General features: G+C 40.4%; 1 long non-coding RNA gene across 1 annotated transcript in view; it reads right to left on the bottom strand.

Annotated features, from left to right (window-relative positions):
- LOC144454776 (uncharacterized) overlaps nucleotides 1-20416 on the bottom strand; it is a 190977-nt gene that overhangs the window by 107697 nt on the left and 62864 nt on the right. Inside the window, exon 2 of the long non-coding RNA XR_013483308.1 lies at nucleotides 19957-20004. This is a non-coding gene — a long non-coding RNA (uncharacterized LOC144454776). The remainder of the gene's footprint in view (nucleotides 1-19956; nucleotides 20005-20416) is intronic.

Below are 20416 nucleotides of genomic sequence, written 5' to 3'. Positions count from 1 at the left end.
ATTGATTGCTAGGCCCTGGGAATACAAAGATACATATTACATATTCCCTGCCCTCAAGTAACTTACAATCTTATAGGAAGATCAGAGAAAGACATAAATATATGATACAAAATATAATGTAAAAGGGCAAATTAGAAATATAGAAAGAATGCTATGAGAAAAACTGAGAAAGTTTCTCTTGTCCCCATCTGCAGTAGTCTATGCTCTATCTTATAGACAGCTTACTGGAGCACTTTTAGAGCAGAAATGGTGTCATTGAAAACAGCTGACCACAAGAAGGGCATCACCAACTTCAATGACCACTAGGCCATACGGCCACCACTTCCCTCTGGCTATTGGCTCCTTGAATGTTTTTACTAAGTATAAAAAAAAAATGTGTTTGTGTTGTACAGTATGCTATGGACACTATAACTTTTTAAAAAAGAAAATTTTAGTATCCCCATAGTAGGGAACTTAGAACTTTTCCAAGTCACATGCTTAATTTTACAAATAAAGCAACTGAGTCCCCAAGAGCTCCAAGATTAAATAGGTAGTAATTGGCAGATTCAAGATTTAAACCCTAGTCTTCTGACTCCCCATTCAATCATATCTTTCCTATTTTCCCAAATTATGACACAGTTTAGGACTCCCCTTGGACATTGCCATCATGCAGCTCCTATTCTAATCACTTCCTGCACCCTCCTGCCTCAGATGAATCATCATTCTACGTTAGGTTGAGTGTGTTTACTTCTCCTTTGTCTTCTTTCACCTTTTTCACCACCATGGTCAAGGTCAAGCCTGCCCTCCAATCAGTTGGCTACAGGAAGAGAAGGGAAATAGGGAGGGCTTGAAAGGCAAGTGGAGAGAGAATGAATGGGCAGGAATAAATCACTGTTTTGATTTGCTGAGGGAACTATGCCTGGGATTTCACTGATATAGGGAAGTCCAGAATGAGCAAATTCCCTTTATCAATTCAGGTTTGCATTTTCTTAGCCCCTCATAGTCTTAAAGAGTTATCTAATGTGCAAAGATATTGGAGACTTGCCCAGGTCCACACAGCCAATAGATTTTGGAGACATGACTTAAACCCAGAGCTTCCTGGCTTCAAACCTAGTTCTCTACCCACCCATATCATCATTGTTTCCTAAGGACTGGGGACAGAAACCCCAAAGTGAGACAGTAACACTCAACACATTTAAATTAATCGAAACCTTTGTCATCAGAACCCTAGCATGAAAAATGCATTATGTGGAGTCACAATACACAAAGGGGACAAAAATAATCTGCAAGAGAGAATTGTAACTGAGTCACTGAAAGTACTTTACATTGGTATGAAGTGAACTGATGACTGAATTGAAGAGGAATGATTTGATTTGATTTTCTTTTTAAGTATGTTTTTGGTATTTTTTTTGTGGGGGAGAAAATTAATTTTTGAAAGCAGAATTCTTCACCATACATTATATGAAGAAATATCATCCATGAATTAGTTAGGCACAATTATGGGCTGTTTCATACAAGCTTTTTAGCTGGAGGAAGCAAAGTGTCTCCATGTAATGCTATGATATAGCTAATGGAGAGCTAAGACTGATCATCTCTTGTCTCCATTCCTCTATCATTTGAATACTTAGACTGTATCTTCCTTTTTCTCAGTGTCTCTTTTAACTTAAAAAAATTCCATTCCACTTTGTTTGAATAGAAAACTTACCTTTTGCTGGTAAGGTTTGGGTCAGTAGAAATTGGGTCATGAAATTGTTTTGACCTGCTAAAACCTTCATGAAAATTACTCTTCTATCTTTAATGACACCTTTTTAGATGTTGTTCAGCTTAAGAGGACCAGTTCTGAATAAGACAAGATGAGACAGAAAATGACTGCAAGAATAGCAACATCACAATCTTCCCAAGACACAGAATGAGGGCCAGTGCACTGTCAGAAAAGCATGTTTATGATTTGTGAACATAAAAGACTTTTACAGCAAATCCTGTTAGAAAATGGCATAATTGGCATTGACTTTCTCATTTGGCTTTACCTGGGCTAAATCACTATGTTTTGCAACATATGAAAGAGTCAGTTTCCTTTTTACTGTAATGGAATGATTTTGTTAAGTTTAAGAATCCATTTTATGTAGAGAACCATATGTTGTCAACTAAATATGAGTGCACCAGTTGCAAAGATCTTTCATAAAATGGAGAAGGACAGAGTGGATAGAGGGTGGATAGTTCTGGGCTGAGAATCAGGAAGATTGGCATTTCAGATCCCACCTCTGCCTCCTCTAGCTGAACGTTAACACTCTGACAAGTCCTTTGGACCTTGTCTGCATCTCCCTAGGACTTAGTTAGAAGCTATAGATGAGTTTTGATCTTCATCGTCAAAGGAATTTCCCAAAGCAGGTTTTCTACATTGGAAAAAAAATCACATATTCATAAACATAGTATCCCTTCTTATGTATGAGAAAACAGAATAAGAATTGCTTCCCAATGATTACTTTCATATCTTGGTATTTTGATGCATCTGTGAACTCAAAGATGGGACCATTTCGTCCTATGGTACAGATGACTATACATCTGTATCTCATCATTTTGTGTGGCTGTTGTCCACACTCTCCCAGAAATGGGGCCTGGAGCTGTTCACCCACTCATGCTGGGGGCCTTCTTCTGGTTCTTATATTGCCCGGGTACAAGTATCTTGCTAATGCTGCCCATATATAGTAGCTTTCCCTCTTTCTCCATGACAATACCTCCTTTTCTGGTCATGAATATACATTAATAAACTAATGCTTAATGCTTGAATACACTTTTAATATTGTTAACATTGTTGAACAAAGATGAATTTCCCTAGAATAATTTATTTTATTGATGTAGATAAACATAAAACGTAGAAAATATTTGTTATGGGACATTTGACCTGAAAAACACAATGAATGGTCTCAGTCCACACTTGTAATTTTAGCCTGTTTATGACACTTCTCAGTCAATGCTCATTCTTTCTCTCCTTTTCCTTTCTTCCAAACTATTATTTGAGAAAAAAAATGTATTTATCTCCCTATTCTCTAGTACCATTGACCTGCCTGCTATTCCTGTAGTTCTTCCTCACCCAGTTACTCTGTTACCTGAAAGCGCCAATTGGGATGGAAAGATGTCAAGAATACCACAAGTAAAGGATTGAACAGAAATGAGACACAAGATTAGAGATGTACAGTTCAATAGAAAGTCCATTCAACAAGCATTTACTAAATGCTTACATAATGAATATGACATAGATTTGTTTATCTTTAATGATAACAATTGGTCACAAGGGAAGGCTTTTAGTTGAGAAGGATGGTTGTAATTCAGTGACAGAAAAGGATACCGATGCAACATTTAAAAACATGTAAAAGATGGAAGAAAGTCATTTAAAAGGAAGGGCAGACAATGAGGGCAGTGTCGTTACTACCACATTATCCATCTCTCTCTCTCTCTCTCCTCTCTCTCTCTCTCTCTCTCTCTCTATATATATATATATATATATATATATATATATAAGATAGATATATAGATATATATATATATATCTATATATCTATATATCTATCTATCTATATATATATATATATATCATATGTAATAGATTAATGTTTTCACATATAATCCTCTTTCCCTCATTATATGGAAATGTCAATCAGTCAACAAACATCTATTAAGCTCCTACTGTGTGTTAGGCACTGTGCTCCATGCTGGGGATATAAAGGAAGCAAAAGACAGTCTGCTGTCAAGCACCTCACAGTTTAGTGGAGAAGGCATGGAAACAGCTATGTACAGACATGCTATAGACAGGAAAAATTGGAAATAATCATCAGAGGGATGGCATGAGACATATGAGGGGTTGGGAAAGACTTCTTGTAGAGGGTGGAACTTTAGCTAAGACTTGAAAGGTGCCAGAGAAGGCAGGAGGCAGGGATGAGGAGGAAGAAAATTTCAGGCATGGGGGACAAGCCAGTGAAAATACTCAGAGAAAAATAATACTGTTTGTTGAAGGTTATCAATTTTATCTGAAGAAAGTAAAATAAAAAGAAAGGAAACAATCCCAAGTCAATCTGCTAGCTGCAATAATGAGACAATTAGACTTGGAACATACTGCCATTATTCATTGTACTTTTATAGGGGAGAGGGGACATAGGCATATGATTTCATTGATCTAGAGAACTCTCAAAGAGGATACTCTGCCAATGCAGGTTAGTGCCTCTTCTGAAATTTGTACTCTCAGAGAGCAGCCTAGGACCCTGATTAGTTAAATGATTTGCCTAAGATCATATAGTTTACACACACACACACACACACACACACACACACACACACACACACACACTCATGCATGCATGCATACACACATATATGCACATATGCATATATGCACACATGTATATGTGCATATACACACATGTGCATGCATGTGCACACATGTACACACATATATACACATAACATGTATGTGTGCATATATACATGCATGCATATATACACAGATATATGTGTATGTGTATCTGTGTATATATACATGCATATATAAACATATAGATATATAGATATATACACACATATACATATATGGCAGGATTTGAACCAAGGTCTTCCTGAATGTGTGGTTGCCATAACAGTGTATATCATCCTAAGTCAAAATATCGCTACATACACTTATAGCTTTGGTCACATCCACTCACAATACCATCCATTGATTAAGCTTTACATCACGACGAAAGAGAAGGATCCCCAGGGATGAAATCACATATTGGTTTTGGATGCTGAGATAAGTAAGTCATAACATGTTTATGCCAATTCCATGAACTAATCAGCCAATTCTTAATGCATTTCATGAAATGATTATCATAAATTTCCTTGAAAGGGGTGGCTAGTCATCTAGCATTAAATTTTAAAATGAATAGATTATTGAATTACTTTTATGAACAACAAACCCAGGGTATCTCAATGCCCTTAGTTCACTTAACAAACCCCAATGATGTTCCTCAAAGCTTCAAAAAGCCAAGACCTGCCCAACAGCCCTTTGGGGTTCTCCTAGTCAATATTCAGTCTTTGGTTGGGGGGGGGATTTTGTGGAGCGTGAAGACGCTCTGTCAACAGATATTGACTAAGCTCTCCCTTCAAGGCTCAATTGAAGTGCTCCCTCCTACAAGGGTGTATGGGGTGTTCCAGGAGGACTAGCACCTCTGGGTGTGAGGACTTGCTGAACCCTTTTCAAGGCTGCTCATCTACCTTTGGTGTTTACCTGGCACTCAACTCTCACCTGTGGCTCCCAGAAGCTGTAGCATACACAGAGGTCTCACCCTAGTAAACAATCTCAGCGGATGGCTAAACCAGGTTGAGGGTAACTGACAGGCCTCAATGCTTTCAGTGAGTTAGGGGGATATCTGCTCCAAGCAAGTGAAGACTTATCCAGTGGAATGGGTGGATGAGAACAGTTTTTTCCAAAGGCCATGAAAGCAACTGAAGTGGGTGCTGTGGAGACTCAGAGCTTGGTCAGATATCAAAGATGCCAAGGTCATCCACCGCATACTGGGTCATCACCAATTGTCTTTACTTTATTCCTGCCACCGGACTCCATTGACTCTGGAGGAGAGAGTGAAGCTGATGACTCTTTGCAACTCTGCCTCACTTCAGTCCAATTCACACATGAGTCAAGACATCACTTGTGACGTCATTGGTCCTCTTGAAAAATGAAGGACAAACACTATCTTATAAAAAATCCCTTCTCAGAGCATTTAGAGTTGGAAGGGACCTGAAAGATCACTGAGTCCAACTCCCTCATTTTACAGATGAGGAAACTGAGGCTCAGCTCAGAGATGCTAAATGTTTTACCCTGGGCTGCAGAGCTAGAAAATATCTCTAGCTTGTTTCACACCCAGGACTTCTTCACTCCAAGTGCGGGGTTCTAAATACCCCACCATCCTGCCTCTATCTATCTATCTATCTATCTATCTATCTATCTATCTATTATCATCTATCTATCTATCTATCTATCTATCTATCTATCTATCTATCTATCTATCTATTCTGCCCTCCCACCTTCTAGTAGAATGTAAACTCCTTAAGAGATCTACCCATGTATCTCCAGTTCATATAACGCTATCTGGTCCCTAGTAGGACTTCATACATCCTAGTTTAATTGAGTTAAATTTGCATCATACTTGCTCTCACATAACAATCACATACAATTGTATGACATAAAAATGTACCCTCTTTTATTTTCTCCCCTTCCAATACATGTGATCTTTTTCTTTTATTCAGCTACATACAGGTACTTAAAGAAACATGCAGTAGATATCACTGACATGTCATAAAAACTACTTAATCATACAAATCTCCTTGCTACTGTCTACTCCTCCATTGGCACTGGCAGGTTGGGTCCCCAGAATGCTTCCTTCAGGGTCCTTGGGGGAACATGGAGGATTTGGGGGCATTTTCTAAATCATGCACCCCATTCTGGTATGCACTGGGATAGTATAATAAGAAGTTGGTACAACTGAGCACAGCCTCCCCTCCCTTGCACGTGCAAGATCCCTGCAGGGAGTGGGCTCAAGCTTAGAGAAGACAGATGGCAAAGGATTATATTGGAGCTCTTGTTTGTAGGAATCCTTTTCTCTTTTGTGGCATCCTCCTAAAATTCTACTCTGCTGGGCAGGCTCTGGGGGTTGGTGTCCTTATGAAGTCCTTAGGCAGCATGTCCTCATTGTGTCTGCTTTGTTCATGTCTCCCAATGCAGACACTGCCCACACCAGCAGATATTTTGGGAACTCTGCTATACATGCAAAATGTGAACTTCAATTCTTCTGACCTTTTAATATCTACAAAGGTCACCCTCTGGTTAAAGATGGAGAAGACAGACACTGTTTAGTGTCTCTCCATCCCTTTCCCATGACCCCCAAGTGCCCAAGTGTTCCCTCTCTGCGATGTGGCTAAAGCTTTTCCACTTGCAGGCTGGTTTGCTCTTGGAGTGTCCAATTCTGAATTGTCTTGCTATTTCATACAAAGCCCCAGAGGACATGACTGATTCTTTTTAGCCAACTACAAATCATTTTATGATTAGAACCATGTGCTTTCATTCATTTAGGAGCTGGTTTACACATTTATTTGATTGAAAAGAGATATCTACCAATTGTTCACATGTATTTTACACCCTCCATTGACTCTAACTCAAAGAGACTTCTTACCTGATAAAGGTATTAAGGTGGAGAACATCTTGCTATTTGCATTAATCATGGCTGAAGGGTGTTAGACACCTCTCTTACACAAATAAGGAAGCTAATGCATTGTGGCATGGGGAAAGGAAATCCAAGGTATGAGATCTAAGTGGACAAATTGGCTGTTTGAATCCAAATCTTCTGACTCCAAATCGTAGAGCAGTCTTTCTTCTCTCTCAGAGGAAGCAAACTGGTGCAGTGGATAGAGCTCTAGAATAAGAAATTCAAGTTCCAATCTGGCCTCAGACGATTGCTAGCTCTTTGAGCCTGGGTAAGCCACTCAACCTTTGTGTGTTTCAGTTTTCTGAGCTTTAAAATGAGGGTAATAGTAGCACCTAACTCCCAGGGTTGCTGTGCTGATTGAATGAGATAATATCTGTAAAGCCCTCATCACAATGCCTGGTGCACAGCAGCATTTACCAAATTCTTATTCCTCTCACTCACCCCAGTAACCAAACTTTTAGGACCCTCCTCAAAAGCTAATTGTTTTCTGTCCTCCCCTTTCATGTGGCTATGATAAACAGGCATCTCTTAACATGGCTCTTACTCTTCTTTCCACAATTAGAGTCTTGAAGGAATGTCTTCTCAACTCACTGCTGTCCCTCTTAACGTTAGGAGTATACCTAGCAAAATTTCCCTTTGGTATCAGACCTTCTGGATCTCCATGTTTGCCTTGGATTCTTCTCCTTGGCTCCTGAGAGGGAAGGATTATGACCTTGGCTTGCTTCTACAACTTCTGGTTTCCTCTCTGATCCTGTATGACTTAGCAATAATATCTTCTTGACAATGACTTGAATTTTAAATGCAAGTATTTGGATAGGAGGTCATCAGTCTTATTTACATCAATTAAGATGTTAAAAGATACAATACAGTGACTTTTTTTTACTTTAGATACATCCTTTTCAATAAAAGCTGAACCTTTTTTTTTGATTTTGGGGGGAGGCAAGTGGAGTTAAGTGACTTGCCCAGGGTCACACATCTGACAGCTCACTATCTGGAAGCTTCCTTTAGAATTTTATTGTTTATTGTTGAGTCATTTCAGTCCTGTCTGACTCTTTGTGACTCCATTTGGGGTTTTCTTGGCAGAAATACTAGAGTGGTTTGCTATTTGCTTCTGCAGCTCATTTTACAGATGAGGAAATTGAGGCGAGTGGGGTTAAGTGACTTACCCAGGGTTACACAGACAATAAGTGTCTGAGGCTGGATTTGAACCCAGGTCCTCCTCACTCCAGGGCTGGTACTCTATCCATTGTCTACTTAGCTGTCCCTGCTAGAACTTATGCAATAACTAAAATTCATTTCAGTTCTTAGTGAAAATAATTATAGAGGTTGACACCAAGAAATCAATTAAAACTATTGTTTTCTCAAACAAACCTGACTGTAAGAGCCCAGTTTTTTTTTTAAGAGCATCTTTGATCAATGAATTTTCATGCTTCCCTTGACCCTAAAATGTCTTTCATCATCTGTGGAGTAGCCATCCATCCAACTGACACCGCTTCCATTGAGACCTTCCCTGACTCCTCCATAACCCTCCAAATCCACCATGACCTTTTCTTTCTTGGACCTCACAAAGTCCAGTGTTTTGAATTCGACATCCAGTAATCATTTTATACCTGAGTCCAAAAATGAACTCGGTCTATATTTCCCCAAACTCTTCCCTCTTCCAAAATTCTTTGTTTTTGTCAAGGGTATTCCTCACTAACACTCATCCCACATATTTAATCTGCTGTCATGTCTTGTCATTTTTACCTTCATAACATCTCTCATGTGCCACCCCCTTCTCTTCTGTGACGCTTGCACCCCACCCCCCATCCCCATGCAGGCCCTCATCACCTCACATCTGGATTATGACAAGAGCCTTCTGGGTGATCTCCCTGTCTAAGTCTTCCCCATTCTGGTGTCTCCTGCAGTCACCTGCCAAAATGATCTTCCTAAACTGCAGCTTTGACTCTGTTACTCCCTCCCCACTCAATAAACCACAGTTACTCCCTGTTACCACAAGGATCAAACATAAAATGCTCTGTTTGACTTTTATTATTAAATGCCTGCTACATGCCAGGAACAGCGCTAAGCAGAAGACAGTGTCTGCTTCTGACTAACCCGGAGCGTAATGGGGAGAGAGCATGTAGACAGATATGTACAAAATGCTACATGCAGGATAAATGAGAAATAATCACCAAAGGGAAAGAGCTAGAATTAAGAGGGATTCCAAAAAGCTTGTGTAGCATTCTAGTGGGATTTTAGCTGGGACTTGAAGAAAATTAGGAAGTAGGGATGAGGAAGGAGCCCATTCCAGGAAGGAGGGACATCCAGAGAAAATGCTGGGAATTAGGGGACGGGGTTTCTTGTTGGAGGGACATCATGGAGGCATGTCATTGAATTATAGAGTCCATGGGGAGCTACAAGGTGGATGAAGACTGGAGGGGACAAGTTGGGTGACATTTAAAAAAGGTTTGAGACAAGATTTCTGGGTAATCATGTTATTAATAATGTCAGCATGCTTATTAATACAAAGGTAGTCATTTGGCCATCTCTCTCTTAGACTTAAGACAATCATAGCAGTAGGACTCACAGTTAATAGGCCCATTTGGAAGAGGAGTGTTCCTGAAGGTGACAAGCAGCTTTGATTGGTTAAAAATTAATGAGAGGTGGACTTTGCAAAGAGAAGTGAGTATACTCCAGTGAGAGGCTGAGAGTGACATCACATCACTCTTGGAGAGACTATCCCTGTACCCAGACCACACCCAAGTTTGGACAACCTCAGACAAAAGGATCTATCTCCACCCAAGCTTGATTGAGTGGAATTTACCTTAGAGTAGAGATTCCTTGTAAGGTTGGGTGGGGTCAGATAGAAGAGGCCAGAGTCAAACATGTTGTACAGCTAGGCAGAGGTTAGCTCAACCTTCAGAGACTGAGGTCTTGATGAGGATATTAGAAAAAGGGGGAAATAAAAATCTCCCCAAATTGCTGGTTATTAATAATCATTTCTCTCAGTTGTAAAGGGCTTAGAATGCCAGAGGATTGTGTATTTGATCCTAGAGGCAATAGGGAACCACTGGAGCTCATTGATACGGGGGTGACATGGTTAGATCTGTACTTTTAGAAAACCAATTTGACAGGTAAGTGGAAGGTAGGCTGGAGAGGGGAAAGACTTGAGATTGGCAGGGCTACCAGCAGGCTATTGCAATAGCCCAGGTATGAAGCAATGAGGGCATGCACGAGGGTGGTGGTATTGTCAGAGGAGAGAAGGGGTGTGTGTATAAGAGAGATGTGAAGGGATAAATGACAGACAGTGGCAATAGATTGGAAGTGGAGGAGGAGAGAGAGTGAGGAGCTGAGGATGATACCCAGTGCCTGGAATTCTCTCCTTCTTCATTGCTGACTGCCCACTTTCTTCAAGTCTTAGCTAAAATCACGTTTGCCAGAAACATTTCCTGGTCTCCCTTCCTGTTGTTTCCTGTCATTGAGAAGATGTCCCCTGTTCCCTGGAGACCCCTTGGTGGTGCTTAGATGTAGGCAGGTTGTTTCTTCCATCAGAATGGGAACTCCTTGAGAGCAGGGCCTGTTTTTATCTTTCTTTATGGTTCCAGTGCTCAGCACAATGCTTGGCACATAGTAGGTGGTTCATACATGCTTGCTAGCTGACTGCTTGCCAGTTCTCCTCCATAGACATCATGGACTATTTGCATGTTATAGAAGAGCAGAAGGCCAAGGCCCAGAAGAGGCAGGTGTCGTAGTGAGCAGAGGGCCAGCCAGGGAGTCAGGGAGAGTCATGTTCAAGTCCCTTATCCCTCCAAGAGCTAAATACCTTCCATCAAACCTGTGCATTTTCTTCCACAAACTGTCTCCTCTTCCAAATAGCTTCTTTATCATGACATTCCCCCCATTCTCATCATCTCCCATGCGTGAAAGATTGGCATCATCACTCACCTTCTGGCTCCTTTTGTCTTGTCTACCCCTAAACCTACACAGATGTGCACAACATATGCATGTATATTCAGGAAATCATGCTGTGTGTTCTTCTGTTTTCTTTTGTTTTCTATAACATTTCCTACTTTTCTTTCCCATAGTCCTGGTCTTGACTTTAACCTCTACATGGCTGAATAACATGTTTGACTCTAGCCTTATTCTTCCATTATATTTTATTAATATTACATTTTATTTCCTAAGAAAGTTGGGAAGATTCTTTTTCTCTTCCATTGGCTTCATTATCCACTGGCTATGATCCTTCCATCAATTTTAGGAACACAGTAACTAGTACTAATTTCTGTTTAACCACTTAACATTAGATTAGCATTTACCAAGGGATGTTTCCTTCAAATATATGGCATGAACAAATATACAAACAATTCCTGCAACAACTTGAGGGCATAGTTCTCCCTAAATGCCCTTACTGGAGGAGGGGGCCGGGGATAGGGCCACAATTTAGATCACCTTCTACACAGCATTGGCTCCACCAAGTTCAAGTCCAATGTCAGCTGTGCTAGCTTCTGCTAGGCGAGATTTCCAGACTTGTGCTGGACAAGGTGTTGCTGTTGCACCAGCTCTAACATTCGGCTTGTATCCCTGGCCTACTGAATATACAAGAATCATGCTCCTGGGCCAGGTAGAAGACTTTACTGCCTGTACTTAGAGCAGAAAAGAGTGAACAACAACAACAAGAAAAACCCAGGCCAATTTCTCAGCATGCATACGGCTGCAGAGGGAGAAGAATGAGGACCTAGCATCCTCCTTTCTTACACATGGTCTCACCAACTGGGAGCAAAGGAATCACCTTTCTTCAAATACCAAGGAAGCCAAAATCTATGGCTAGTGTTGAATCAGGCTGTTGCAACAATGGTGACAACTTCAGCTACACAGCCAATGTATATCCCAAAAGCTAATCTCAACCACATGGTAGGCCAAGAACAAATGCTTCAGTCCTCCAGTCTCCTGAAAGCAGATCTCTAGAATCTTCCACATGGACAACACCATCTTGGCAAAGTGATGGTGCCTGCCTGTGCACTGGACAGCTATTCCAGATGCATGCTTCTAATGAGAGTCTTCTAACCAGGACCAATCCCTTTGGCCCCATTACATTTAGTCCTGTGCATAGACACAAAAAATATCCTTCTTCTGCCTTAGCTGTGTCAGTCTGCACTCACAAGCTGACAGGGGCCTCTTATTACTTCTTGAACCGAACTTAACCTTCTAATCATGGTTCAGAACACATCACGAATTATGAAGCTCTCCTATACACTAACCACTGACTCTGGTGGAAAGCAGTCTAAATCTGGAGCCACAGACCCCTAGCTCACAGCCTAGCTGGGGCATTTGCAACTTGTCCCACTAATCACTCATTGTACCTTTATGGGCCTCAGTTTTCCCACCTGAAAAATAAGGTCATTGAACCAGATGTTTGCAAAAGTCTTTTGCAACACTAAGTCCATGATTCTAGCTATTCCTATGAGCATTTATATGGCTCCTTAATCGAGAAAAAGTACATATTTTACTCTGTGTGACTTTTGACATCATTTTTGTACACATCATATTTTTCCCAACGTTCAATCCTCTGAAACATCTCTTTCTAGGCCACATGATGACGTCATTGAGGATGATGAATCAATCAGCTTGTTTTCTGATTAATCTGCTGCTTTATTTTGAGGGCTCTTGTAACCTTAAGAAATCTCTGGTTTACCTAATGCAGCGCAGAAGTCTCTTGCTAGGGAGAATCAGCTAAGAAGTTACGTAAGTAACAAGTCGCTGGGTGGAGGTCTGAGCTAGAGCAGCTCTGTGCTCAAGAGAGCCGGAAGAAGAGGGAAATTAGAGTGAATTCTTGCGGAAAGGAAAAAAAAATACAACTTTCAAGTTGATGCATGGGAGATAAAGGAGAGGGAGTCCAGTGGTGGGAAGGAAGAAGAAAGATGAGGATTTTGACTTGGGGGAGAGCTGGAGGGACTGAAGACAAACTGCAGGAAGGGGATTTTCACACAGAATGAAATAGGTAAATGAAAGGAGCTGACTTCAAGGGCACAAGAAAGGAAAGACACAAGAGAGGAGGGAATGCAAGCATTAGTCAAGAAAGTTACCCTCACATTTCTTCAAGGTTTGTTTGTTTATATGTGGGCAACAAAGCATTAATTTTGACTTTAGTGATTGTTGGAAATGTGAGTAGATTACTCCTGGCTGTTGTTTGTCCCTTGTTCTCCTACAGGACCATGATGTCAGAAAGGTGATGTCATGACTTGCAAGTGAATTGCATTTAAGAGAGTTATGCAGAGTCACCAGCCTCACTTTTTTCTTTGGAGCCAACTGGGTCCAGCAACAAGATATAGATTAGAATGACTGGAGATAGCCCCCAATTAGATTAGTAATTTTAGTATTAGAGGCATTGTTGATAGGGGGGTGGTCTTAGAATCAAGAAGATTTGGGTTCAAGTTCTGCCTCTGAAATGCATTGGCTCACCCACTTAACCTCTGAAAGCCCCTGGGCAACCCTCAAACTCTGAGTTACAGAGGAGCTGCTTGTGTTTGCTGGCACACTTGGAGGACATTGGCATGCATTTAGAGGAATGGCATGGGAGTCCCCTACTCCCTCATCCCTCAAGATTGGGTTTTGTGGTAGGAGGAAAAACAAATCTGGTTCTCAATCAATGACTCAGTCCTAGTAACACTCCAGTGGTTTTACATGGAAGCTTTTAGTGATACATCAGCAATAATGACTACATCATTCGAACATGCAGAAGCAACAAAGACTAGACTCAAAGCACTCAGAGATCCTTGCTGGCCTCCAGTCACTATGGAAGTGTCTGAAATGCCAACAACAGCTGAGGCTCTGAGTCTAATCAAAGCACCACCTGTAAGTGATAGGGAAGAGTTCTGTCCTCTAAACCACCAACTTAGAAAACCCAGAGGATTTGAATGAATGCCTCACCAGGCCCTAGTGCCTTCATTTGTCTTACCTGAGTCACTCCTTTCTCCAAAGTCTGGACATCAAGCTTTGAAAATTGAAAATCACTGGAACACAATGAAACTGAATCTGACCTTTCCCATTCCTGGCCATGGAGTTGTAATTAAATGAAGCAGACAATCTATTCTATTCTAATACTTGTCATCTGTACCACGAGACTGATATCCAGATGGCATAGTAGATAGAGTGTGGGGTTCAGGAAGGCCCAAGTTCAAATTCTTCTGCTGACATGTACTAGGTCACTAGAGTGACCCTGGAAAAACTCACAACCTCAATTTCCTCATCTATAAAATGAGGGAAAGTATAGCAACTCTCTCACAAATCACATATTTGATTATGCTGATCAAAAAAGATCACATATGGGAAGTGCTATGGAAATTGTAGCTGTTTGATGACAAGAAATAGCCAGCAGATCTCCAAAAAGGGGAGGATAGTTTTCTTCAGCAAAGATTGACCTCGAACAGGAAGCTTACACCAAGAGCTCCTCTCTCTCCTCATTGGACATCCCAACCCCCTCCACCCATAGTTCCTTCTGTTAACAGTCATCCATAACTTTGTCACAGTGACTACCATGTCACTGAAGGTGCCTGCTTTGCTGCTCACCTCTATAAACCTGCATTTCTAGGCTGGGATATATGAAGCAGAAGTAAGTGTCATAGAATCATAGACTTAGAGCCAGTGGGATCCATAGAGGCCATTGAGTGCTGCTTCTAGTGCTCATCAATGCCATGATCCATATTTGATGAAGTGGAGGAGGCAAAGAACAAGGAACTCCAGAGAACAGGAATAAAGGATGTCATCAAGGAACTATCTAACAGGAAGAAAAGATGAGCTGGTTACATTGCAAGAGTTTATGATGGCCACTACCCAGCGAGAGAGCTCCACTGGTACCCTCGTGGTACCAGGTGAAAGCAAAGAAGACACTCACCACATTGGGTGGATCCTCTCCCCAACTGGAAAGCCTTTCAGGAAAACAAGGCACCAGATTTGATCAGGGTGGGCAGGCAGGGAAAGTCTATAATTTGCGTCACTGGAGGGAATTCCCAAATTGTTCAAATCACAGATTCATTGAATAGTGGAGTACACTTAACAGTCAAAACAACACCTCATCCATGAACCTCGATTTAATCAGCTTCTTTGTGTCTGAAAATGGTCAGCTGCTCTTAGTCTCAGGAATGCACACTGAAGAATGCTGTGGGTGTTTAGGGTAGGAGAATACAATTCAAGTCTTGAACATCATTTTTTTTTTTTTGGTGAGGCAATTGGGGTTAAGTGACTTGCCCAGAGTCACACAGCTAGGAAATGTGTCTGATGCTGGATTTGAACTCAGGTCCTTCTAACTCCAGGACCGTGCTCTATCTACTATGCCACCTAGCTGCCCCTTTAACATCATTTTTAAGGAGACAAATGTATTTTCTGTCTTATTCTGTCTTTACATATAAACATCAAGAGAGCTGGTGGAGAAATCATAAAAAAAATTCCAAAGCTGATGATTCATTCAGAACTCTAAGTGATGTAATTGTTTGAGCTATGGTCCAAAAAACTTTGAGTTTATCAAGGAGGGTTCTTATTCTATAAAAATATTTCTAGGCTATCACTCTCTTAGAAATCCTTAAATGAAGATAATAAACTTTATTAGAAAATATGCCAGTATATACTTAATATATCTATATGTTCACTTATGTTGTGTTACTATGTATATGTGTATATGTTGTATTAACATATATGTGTATCTTATTTATCTAACTGGGGTATGTGGAGTCTTTAGGGAGGACTAGCACCTCTGGTGTGAGGCCTTGCCATGTATATTTCAGGGATGCTTATCCACCTTAGGTGTCCACCTGGAACTCAATTCTCACCTATGGCTCCAAGAAGCTGTGGTATGGGCAGTGCCTACACTCTGGAAAACCATGTCAGCAGATGGGCTAAACCACATTGAGGGTGACTGATGGGCCACATATTTGTAGATAAGTTAGGGGGGCATGTCTACCTCAAGCATGTGTAGATTTTCCACATGGAAATGGGGGGTTGAGAATAATTTGTTTCAATGGTCATGAAAGTAGCTGAAGAAGGGGCTGTATGGTGCTTAGAGATTGGTGAAACATTGAAAACATCAAGGTTAGCCACTGTATCCGGGTCATCACCAGTTATCCTGACTTTTGTCCTGCCCTAGACTTTGATGTCTCTGGAAGAGAGAGTGAGGCTGATGACTCGGTGCAATGCTGCTTCACTTCGATCCAATTCATGTACAAATCAAGACATCCCCCATGATGTTGCTGGTCCTCTTCAAAAAAGAACAAGTAATGACAACAACATCTATTGAACTGGGGGTGTCTTGTTTATGTAGATATATAATAAGACAGATAATATAGACAAACAATTTATTAAATAAGAGTCCCTACTCCAAGGAGCTTACGTCTTTGTAGGGAAAAAAAAATATATGCACATCCATAATTATAGGTATGGTATGTATGCATGCGTATATATACACAAGACATATACTGATGCAATTAAATACAAGGCATCTTTTGGGAGGAAGATGCTGGTAGCTCAGCAGGTCAGGAAAGATTTTCTATTATATGCATGGGCCGAGTTTTGAAGGCTACCAGGAATTTTAGGAGGTGGAAGGTGGTTGGAAGAGCTTTTCGGGAGGGTCATAGCCGGTGCAAAGGCTATCTGTGAGATGGAGCACCGTGTGAAGAACAGGTGGACCACTATGGATTGTAGCGTGTATAGAAGGAAGTCATGTAGCAGAAGAGGAGGAGGATGGAAAGGCCCAGGTTATATGGGGATTTAAATGCCCCGAAGAAGAGTTTATGTTTCATTTTAGAAATAATGGGGAAGCCCTGGAGATTACTGAGTAAGAGGTTGGCCTAGTCAGCTCTAATCTTTAGGAAGATCATTTTGGTTAGCGGGTGGACAGGAAAGGGAAAATACTGGAGGCAGGGAGACCAAATGAAAGACTATTGAAACAATCCAATATGCTACCTCAATTATAGAAGTGCCTACAGCGTACGGGAGGCAGTCAAGTGGTGCAATGAATGGAGCACCCAGCCTGGAGTCACTCATCTTTCTGAGTTTAAATCTTGCTTCAGATACTTACTAGCTATGTGACCCTGGGCAAGTCACTTAATCCTATTTACCTCAGTTTCCTTGTCTATAAAATGAGCTAGAGAAGGAAATGGTAAGCCACTCCAGTCTCTCTGCCAAGAAAACCCCAAATGGGGTCAAGAGGAGTCAGACACAATTAAAAATGCCTGAATAACAATAACTACAGCACATTGAGTACAGTTTGTGGGACATCAAGTTCAAAATGTCTCATAGGTAATCTCTCTCTTGAGTTGCATGTCATCACATATCAACAAGTGACTACTTGACCTTTAAACCTGAAGGTCTCATAGACACCTCAAGTTCAACATGTTCATGGTAGAACTTATTACCTTTTCTGTCAAACCCGTCCCTCTTCTCAATTCATTATTGCTATTGAAGAAACTATCACCAGATACAAAAAAAAAATCAACTAAATATTCCAGAAGCATTTCAAATTCAGTTTTGTCCATATCAGAGCTCATTACATGGTATTAAGCATGCACATAAACATACATTTTCATACATGCATGTGTATATATGTATGTGTCTATATACCCATACACATGGAATGTACATATTTATGTGTGTATGTGTCTGTGTGTCTGGGTGTCACATCATGCACAGACAATTTAGACTAGACCATAATCTCAGTGATGTAAGAAGAAACTCACAGAGAGAAAAGTCCTTCCATCAATGCACGTGCTCCGCAACTCACAGTCAGTCATTAAGTGCCTGCTATGTTCCAGGCACCATGCTATTCGTTGGGAATAACAAAAAGAGGGAACAGACCCCAAGTAGCCCCCAATCTAATGGGGGAGATGATAAATGAACGACTAGGTCCCAGCAAGCCATAGACAGGACAAAGTGCAAGTGTTCGCCAGAGGGAAGGCAGCAGAGTAGGAGGGGGTGGGGAAGGTTTCCTGTAGAAAAAGGGAGTTTAGCTGGGACTTCAAGAGAGCCAGGGAAGCCAGTAGTCTGAGAGCTGTCTGATGCCTCAAAAGGCTCCTTGGCTTCCCAGCGTCTCATAGCTGGTATGTGTCAAAAGCACGTCTTGAATCCTTATAAGGATTTCTTACCAGTTAACAATCTACTCTCCAAGCTACCTTTTTATACAATACATGCATATACATGTATGACTATGAAAACATATGCTATACATGCATGCCTGTATTTGGTCACACACCCATATGCCATATGTTTGGGGAGGAGGGAATGCCATGATCTTCACATGGAGCAAGGTTCAATGTGTCTGTGGTCTGATAGGATATCTAACCTCTGCCTGACACCTGTTTTGTTACTACGTATTTAATTTTATCCTCTTCATTTGTGTAGTAATCTAGGTACATGCGGTAAAAATGTATTTTGCATTAAGAACTTGCAATCTTTTCATTAATTAATTAGTGTGAATACCCCACCCTAGTTAGTTGACTATTATTTAATGAAAGCAGAACCTCTCCTGAGAGTAATTATCCTTATCCATAATTAAATAAATATTAAATTACTAAACATATATGTTTATTAATGAATGAAATATGTAAAAAGATAAATACATCAACATTCATGACTGTCTATGACCAAAGTCATAGTCCTCAATATAATAATAGAGGTCTTTTCACTTGTCTGAAAACGCTGCCTTATACCATTAAAGTCACTCCCGAGACTGACTACACATTTGGAATAATCTTAATATTTTTCTTCAGGGTTAGGCCTTTCATCTTTCCCTTTACTCTTGTGATCGCAAGTAACACTCTCCAAAATACTTGTCAATCTTCACAAACTCTGAAATTCTCTTTAGAAGGTTTTGCTCTAATACATAACTTATGACTGCATCACCTTCTTCTCCACAAGTTCCTCATGAATCTTCACAGATTACACACAAGACACCTACCCTTTCTCTGGCTCCATAGAGAAAAGTATTTTATGTGAAATTATTTTCTCAACCTATCTTTTAAACTGCCAACTTGAATAGCTTTTTTTCAACATTCATTTTGGACTTAGTGCTACTGTGATAGAAAAGGCAGTCACACTTAGAAGTATGTTTATATCTATGTCATTTTGAATCTAGAATTTGTTTGTTGTTTTAGTAGTTTTCAGTCATGTCTGACTCTTTGTAATCTCATTTGGGGTTTTCTTGGCACAGAAGTGGTTTTTCATTTCCTTCTCCAGCCCATTTCATAGATGAGGAAACTGAGGCAAACGAGTTGAGTAACTTGCCAAGGACCACAAAAGCTAGGAAGTGTCTGAAGCCAGATTTGAACTCAGAAGGATTAGTCTTCCTGACTCCAGGCTTGGCACTCTATACAACATGCCACCTAGCTGCCCAGAATATATTTTAAAATGTACATGTGCAAGAGAATGCAGGTTGGAATAGTGGATAGATAGCTAGCCTCAAAGGCCAAAAAAAAAAAATCTGCGTATAAAATTTTCCTCTTACATGGACTAGCTGATAGAGATTTACAGTGGGAGTCAGGAAGACCAGGATTCAAATCCTACCTCACCCAGTTATTAATTTTATGATCACAGGGAAATTCTTTTAACTTCTCTGAACCTGAGTTTCCTCATGTGTAAAATGGGGATAGTAATTCTTGAATACTCACTGAAGTTGTGGGACTCAAGTGATCTAATGAATGTAAAGTCTTTTATAAATTTAAATACTTTTGGAAATGAAAAAAAAGTGTGGAAAGGTAGATTTTGCAGTCACCCAACGTACTTGCGTTTTGCAGAACTTCATTCAGTTTTCACAAGGTAATCTTCCATTCTGTTCAAGAAGGAGGAAGAAAAACATGCACAAATTAGGAATGTAACGGTTGCTTTTGCTCTAATGATGAAAAATAAATGCAGAAAGGATGTTTAGGTTATTTCTTTTAAAATTTTTTTTTTTTAGCCAGAAGTACTCCTGAAAATTCTTAGCTACTGAAAACGCCAATTTAATCACCCATTTGTGCTTAAATATGATCTTTCTCATTATCACCCATTATTTATTAAGTCTGTATGATGTGCCTGGTGCCAGATTAAGTGTTGGTAATACAAAAGCGATGCCCACAAGGAGCCTACATTCCTAAAGGTGAGGCAATACACAAAATATTATACACATAAACAGTATATATTGTATAAATTGGAAGCAATCTCAGTAGGAAGGAACTAGCAAAAGAGAGGAATAGGAAAGGTCT

Source organism: Phascolarctos cinereus, unplaced genomic scaffold, assembly GCF_003287225.1.
Source record: "Phascolarctos cinereus isolate Bilbo 61053 unplaced genomic scaffold, phaCin_HiC Scaffold_7;HRSCAF=346, whole genome shotgun sequence".
NCBI lineage: Eukaryota > Metazoa > Chordata > Mammalia > Diprotodontia > Phascolarctidae > Phascolarctos > Phascolarctos cinereus.
This window is presented reverse-complemented; position numbering and strand designations above follow the sequence as displayed.